We start from the raw sequence: 6,854 nt of genomic DNA on the forward strand, positions 1-6,854 counted from the left end.
TTCAGCTGCCATGGGCAGGGCACCCAGACACTGCTCCCTGCCCTGCCCCATCCCTGCATCCCAGCCAGCCCCGTGTGACAGGCCTGTGCCTTCCCTGGGGGAAGCATCACCCCAAAGCACCTCCAGAGCAGCTGGGCCAGGCCACGGGCTCCAGAGAGCAAATAGTTTTGATCTGTTGGCCTAATAACCTGCAAGGAAACAATCATGGAACAGGACACTCCATCCTCCACCTCCTTGTCCATGTGCAGGACAGGAGGGACACACTCAGATTTTTGCAGGTCACCTCCTCCAGCCTGCCATGACCAAGGGACAGTGAGGGCCAGGACTGAGGCTGGTGGTGGCTCCTACCATGAGCACACGGGATGGGCTTGTTCCCATCTTCTGGGGGTTATGGAGTAGCAGATCCCAAAGGATCTGGGGACAAGGTGAAGACACAGAGGGGTCATAGAATGGTTTGGGTTGGAAGGGACCTTCAAGATCACCCAGTCCCAACCCCCTGCATGGGCAGGGACACCTCCCACCAGCCCAGGCTGCTCCAAGCCCCATCCAACCTGCCCTTCAACACTGCCAGGGATGGGGCAGCCACAGCTTCCCTGGGCAACCTGGGCCAGGCTCTCACCACCCTCACACCAAAGAATTTCCTCCTCATGTCTCATCTAAACCTCCCCTCTTCCAGTTTTAATCCATTCCCCCCTTCTCCTGTCACTCCATGCCCTCATATAAAGTCCCCCCCCCAGCTTTCCTGTCCCATGGCCCCCACCTGCCGGCCCTTAGGAAGGACCAGGACTTCCCCAGGTCCCTGGATGGAGGGACCCACCTCCTGCTCCAGCCAACACGCAGACAGAGCCCACCCTTCACAGGCTGGAAATACCTCGGGGTCCCAGCAGACCCCTGTGGCAGGAGGTGTCATTCCTGCCTGGCACCTGTGAAGCCCGGGGGGATCCCAGCGGGAGGCAGGATGCTGCAGGGGTGCCAAGGGACGTGCAGGGCTCTCCCCCGAGCCCTGGGTGCCGCTGAAGGTGAGAAGCTGATTGAATTTCACAACCTCCAAAGCCCTTGAGGAGGTGGAGGTGGCCGGGCTGGACACCAGGGCTGGTTCTTTTCTGTCCCCAGCAGCGTGACCCGTGTCAGGGCTCCCCCACCTCCAACCCCCCATCCCACCCCCCCCACCTGCAGAAGCAAGAAAACCACCCTGGGGGCTTTTCTTTTTCCACTGCGCTCCCCTCTTGCTGGGTGCAGGAGGAGCTGATGTCCTTTGCCACCCCGGCACGACGGCCCGGAGGGACAGGGGGGAGGGCAGGGGGAGCAGCCCGAGCTCGGGAACCTGATCCCGGCGGCCCCGGTGCAAACTTAGCCCGGCCTTTCGGAAAGTTCTCGCGGCCGCCAAACACGCAGCAAATCACCCCGCGGGATGCCAACAATACCTCGAGATTAGCGAGAGCTCCTGGGGTGAAAGCTGGGCTGGGGGTCCTGGTGTGCAGCCCCCGTAGGACAATCTGGGGGGTTCTCACCATCCCAGCAACCCCCCCCCCGCCCCAGCTCCCAGGCACCCAGGTCTAAAAGCTTCTTGTTCTTTGGAGGATGTGGGGGAAGGTCGGGGGGCAAAGCTGTGGGACCCTCCTGTGGGTGCCCACCAAGGAGCAGGACCAACCCTTGGATGTCCCTGCCTTCTCCTTCCCACTCAGCCCGGCTTGGAAAACCCTTAATTTCCTCCTTTGTTTTTTTATCAAGCAGCAAAACCAGCCCCCCGGTGGCAGCCCCTGCCCTCACCAGCATCACCCCACCCTCCCCAGGGACCCCCAGCACCATCACCCCGGCCCCTGGTCCTCAGCGAGCCCAGCACCCTCAGCAGGTCGCTGAAGCCCAACACTTCAGGGTGAGGATGTCCAGGACTTTGCAAACCCCACCCCAGGTTGCCACCACCTGCCTCCAGACGTGTCACGAGTTTTCCAAGCTCAGCTGAGACCTAATTCTGCCCCAGGGCCCTGCCCGGGGGCTGAGAAGGAGGGACTTGAATGGAGCAGATAAAGGGGCAGCAAGTGCCTGGGAGCCAATCCCAGGGGCTTCCAGGTGCAAAATGAGACAAGCTGCAGGTGATTAACCCCTGAGATGGGCTCACAAGGCTGAAGTGGCTCAGAGTCGACATCTTAGCCCAGCTTGAGTCCTTGGCTCAGCAGGAGGGACAGGGGACAAGCTTGTGCTACACCTGAGGCTGGGCCCTGCTCCTTGAACCTTTCCATCTTTGGTGCCTGCTTGGAGCAGCGATGCCAGCCCGGCCAGGAGCCTGTAAACTGAGACCTCTTTGCACCTCCTGACCATAAAACAACCTCAGAAAGGAGCAGCTTCTCTGCTCTGTAGTTCCAAGGAGGCTGCAGCCCAGCTGCTCCCCGAGCCCCTCTGCCCAACACCAGCCCCAGGGAATCCTGAAGATGGATTGAAATGTTGGGGATCCAAGCCTTTTAGGTGGAAGGAGAAGTGGGTAGATCCATTTGGTTTTCTAATCTCCAGGAGTTTTGCAGCCTCCTCTGCAACCACCTGGAGGTTTTTTCATGTCAAAATGTGCAGCCTTTAGGCTCTATGGCTTGGCCTTGGGTTTTCTGCACCCCAGGGACTGGAGCAGGGAGGGCTTTGTGGGATTAGGGGTGTACCTTGAGAAGGAACCATGATTTCTGTGTCCCATGAGGAGGTGACTTCTCTTTGCCCAGCCTGGGAGAGCTTTGCTTCAGGTGGTGGGCTGGAGTGTTCCAGCTGGCTCTCAGCCCCCATGGCCCAGCAGGTACCCCTGCATCCACAGGCACCAGAGGGAAGAGGGGCAGGTGAAGGATGGTGCATGGCACCCTGTTTTGGGGAGCTGGGGGTGATCACCAAGCACTGAACAGGGCAGCAGGTGAAGCATCAGTGGCAGGAGTGGTGCAAACACAAGTGAGCTGAGCCTGCACGTCCTCAGCCCAAGCACAAACATCCAGATAACCAGGGAGAAAAGTCTCTCAGGAGGGAGGGCTCCTTTCCCAAAAGGTCTCCAGGAGATGTTTCTTTGCTCTAATGCTGCCATCCAGTGGGAGAAACTCCCTGGCCTGGGAAAGGCTGGAAAAGAGGGCTTTGGGGTCCCCAAACCTAGGGTGGGGGCACCCACCGCCAGCCTTGGGGACCTCCCTGCCAGGGCTGCTGTGGCCAGACCTGAGTCTCTATGTCCATCCAAGCCCCAACCCCAGCCTGGCTGTGATGGGCAAAATAAAACCCACTCACACCAGAGCTGCTCCAGCATCCCCAGGCCCTCCTGAAACACCCAGGGAGGGGACCAGGAAGGGGGGGAAACTGCTGAGCCTTCCTTGGGAGGAGGAGGGGGGTGAGGAGCTGGGGTGTGAGCAGGGTCCCAGGAGTGAGGAGATGGTTCCACTGGTGCAGACACAGTCCCAGGAGTGAGGGCACAGTCCCAGGAGTGAGGAGATGGTTCCACTGGTGCAGACACAGTCCCAGGAGTGAGGACACAGTCCCATGGGTGAGGACACAGTCCCAGGAGTGAGGAGATGGTTCCACTGGTGCAGACACGGTCCCATAGGTGAGGACACAGAATAACAGAATCACAGAATCATTAAGGTTGGAAGGGACCTCAAAGATCAAGTTCCAACCCCCCTGCCATGAGCAGGGAATCTTCCCACTAGACCAGGCTGCACAAACTTTGTTCAACCTGGCCTTAAACACGGTCCCACTGGTGAGGACACAGTCCCGGGGCTGCGGACACGGTCCCAGCGCGGCGCAGCCCCCCGAGATGCTCACCACAGCATCCCCCAGCCATGGGATATTTGCAGGCTGAGCACACCAACGCCTGCAGGAAGCCAAATTCCAGCATGTGTTCAGCACCAGGGCTGCAAGGAGGGGAAAAATTTTTAAAAAAGCCAAACACAAAACTCCCCGGGCTTTGCTCAGGGAAGCAAAACAATTTTGGCACCGCAGACGAGTGATAGGACAAGAGGAAACAGGCTCAAGCTGCACCAGGGGAGGTTTAGATGAGAGAAGAAATTTCTTCACTGAAAGAGTAATTAAACACTCGAATATGCAGCTCAGGGAGGGGGTTGAATCCCCATCCCTGGAGGTGTTTAAAAGCCCTTTAGATGTGGTGCTGAGGGATGTGGTTTAAGCACTGGACTTGGTACAGCTGGGTCAATGGTTGGTAGAGTCAGGTTTATGGTTGGGCTGGATGATCTTAAAGGTCTTTTCCAACCAGAATGATTCTGTGGTTCTGTGACAGAGCAGCAGGATGGCAAGTGTCCCACCCGTGGTGGCAGCAGCCCCGAGGATCCCACAATGTGCCCGTTTGTTGTCCCGGTGGGCGGTTGGGTCCCCCGCAGAAAAGGAGCTTTCAGTGGGAATATTCAGAAGTTCAACCCCTCTCAGCAGCTCAAGGTTTGCTGGATTGTGGGTCGGGCACAAAGGGACAGTGTTTCCTGGGAGAGGGGAGGGTTTGTGGCTGGGAACAGGGCTCTTTTCCATGTCAGTGCCACCAGAGCCAAGTCAAGGCGCTATCGAGGCAGGATCGAAAGTCGGAGACTTGTTTTAAAGGGAACAAACACCAAATGTTTGTGTATATGGGAAAAAAATGGAAGGAATTTGGGGATTTCTTTTGGCTGAAGGCAGCAGCTGTTTTCCCAAAGTGGCTCCAGTTTCCAGGAAAGCAGGGATTTTCCTCTGAAACGGAGAGGGAAAACCCCAAACTTTTTACTTTCCTTTTGTGCCAAGAGGAAATTTCTCTCAGGAATGATCCCTGTGCATAAACAAACAAGCTGCCCTTCCCTCCAGGAAGCACAACTGCTTTTCCACCCACTCAAAAGCAGCCAGAATGAAACCTCTGAACCAGCAATTCCCTGATAAATCCAGCAAGGAGGGAGCATCCCCACTGGGTCAGAGGGACGAGTCCCAGCAGAGGTGTTCTGAAGGCACCCACCACCTCTGCAAGCAGGTGAAGGCCATTTCTCCTGGCTGCAAACCCACCCTCGAGCCCCAGCCCCCACTTGGGGAGGGGAAGGGGCTGGGGGGAGTGTTGCAAAACATGAACGGGAGAGATTTGGTGCAGGAAATCTGCTCTGCATCTGCAACCAACCACCCTCTGACTTTAGGGCTGAGAACTGTGCACAGCTCATCACACCCAAAGTCCTCATCACCCAGAGCTGTGCCCAAAGCTCCTTCTGTGTCTTTAATTACTGCGTAAGCACTGCCTTAAAATGCCGAGTATTGGGGGGTGTGGACAGGCTAAAGGAGGGAAAAGGAGTTGGTTTTTGGTTTGTTGGGGTTTTTTTTAAAGAAATCACCGGGTTTAAAGAGCTTTTCCTCGTCGGTGGGGCTGGAACGGTTAAAGCTCCCGGCTCGGGGGGCTGGGTGGCCTGGGGGTGGGGGCGGCTGTCACAGCGCTAAGGACCTGCTGTAAGGACCTGCTGTCCCTCCCTGTAACGAAGGGACCGGCCCCGGCGTTGGTCGAGTCCCCTCTGAGTGACTCCGGGAGGGGGTAAATCCCTGCCCGGTGGAGAAGAGGCAGCCCCGGGGAAAGCGCGACCCGGCAACGCTCCCGAGAGGAGCCAAGACAAGGTCGCAGCCGGTGGCCGCGGTGGCAGGGTCAGGGTGACACGGCTGAGTCCCCAGCGCTCTGCAGAGAGGGACACCCCAAAACCTCCGTCCCCTGGAGGGGACAGTTCAGTGTCACCCCCAGCCCTGCAGAGGCTGCGCTGGGGCTTTCCCGGGGCTGGGAACAGGCAGGGAAACGGGAGCGGGGCTCGGCCAGGGATGCTGGAAGTTTGGGGCAGGGATGCTAGAGGTTTGGGATGGAGATGCTGGAAGTTTGGGGCAGGGATGCTAGAGGTTTGGGATGGAGATGCTGGAAGTTTGGGGCAGGGATGCTAGAGGTTTGGAATGGAGATGCTGGAAGTTTGGGGCAGGGATGCTAGAGGTTTGGGATGGGGATGCTGGAAGTTTGGGGCAGGGATGCTAGAGGTTTGGGATGGAGATGCTGGAAGTTTGGGGCAGGGATGCTAGAGGTTTGGGATGGAGATGCTGGAAGTTTGGGGCAGGGATGCTAGAGGTTTGGGATGGGGATGCTGGAAGTTTGGGGCAGGGATGCTAGAGGTTTGGGATGGGGATGCTGGAAGTTTGGAGCAGGGATGCTAGAGGTTTGGGATGGGGATGCTGGAAGTTTGGGGCAGGGATGCTAGAGGTTTGGGATGGGGATGCTGGAAGTTTGGGGCAGGGATGCTAGAGGTTTGGGATGGGGATGCTGGAAGTTTGGGGCCCGGGTGCTGGAGGTTTGCAGCAGGGGTGCTGCAGGTTTGGGGCAGGGCGCTTTGTGCCCTGTGCTGCAGGGCAAGGCCAGCCCGTGTCCTCGGGGCCCCAGTTCCCACGTACTCCAGGCTCCACCCCCACCGTGCCCAGCTCCCCCCTGCTCAGGGGTGCCCCAGCTCTGGCCCCAGGGCAGCTCCCCCCTACTCTGGCTGCGCCGGGCTCCCCACCGGCCTCGTGCACCGGGATGTCCCCTTCTCAGCTCCCCCCGCGCCCGGTGATCCTGGTTTCCCCACGCCCGGTTCCCCCATGCCCAGCTCCTCCGGGCACCCTCCCACCCCGCGGGTCTTCCTGCTCCCCCTTTGCCTTTCCCCGCTTGCTCCCGGTGCCCGGTTGTTCCCGGTATCCCGGTGCCCGGTTGCTCCCGGTATCCCGGTGCCGAGTTGCTCCCGGTATCCCAGCGCCCGGTTCTCCCGGCTCTTCTTCAACCAGCTACTCCCTTCTCCCCCCTTCCCGACGCTCCCGGGACCCCCCCTCCCTGTTCCCCTGCTCCCCCGCGCCCCGGCCCTCCTCCCCGGTAACCCCGCCGG

Source organism: Apus apus, chromosome 23 (genome assembly GCF_020740795.1).
Source record: "Apus apus isolate bApuApu2 chromosome 23, bApuApu2.pri.cur, whole genome shotgun sequence".
In the NCBI taxonomy this organism is placed as follows: Eukaryota; Metazoa; Chordata; class Aves; order Apodiformes; family Apodidae; genus Apus; species Apus apus.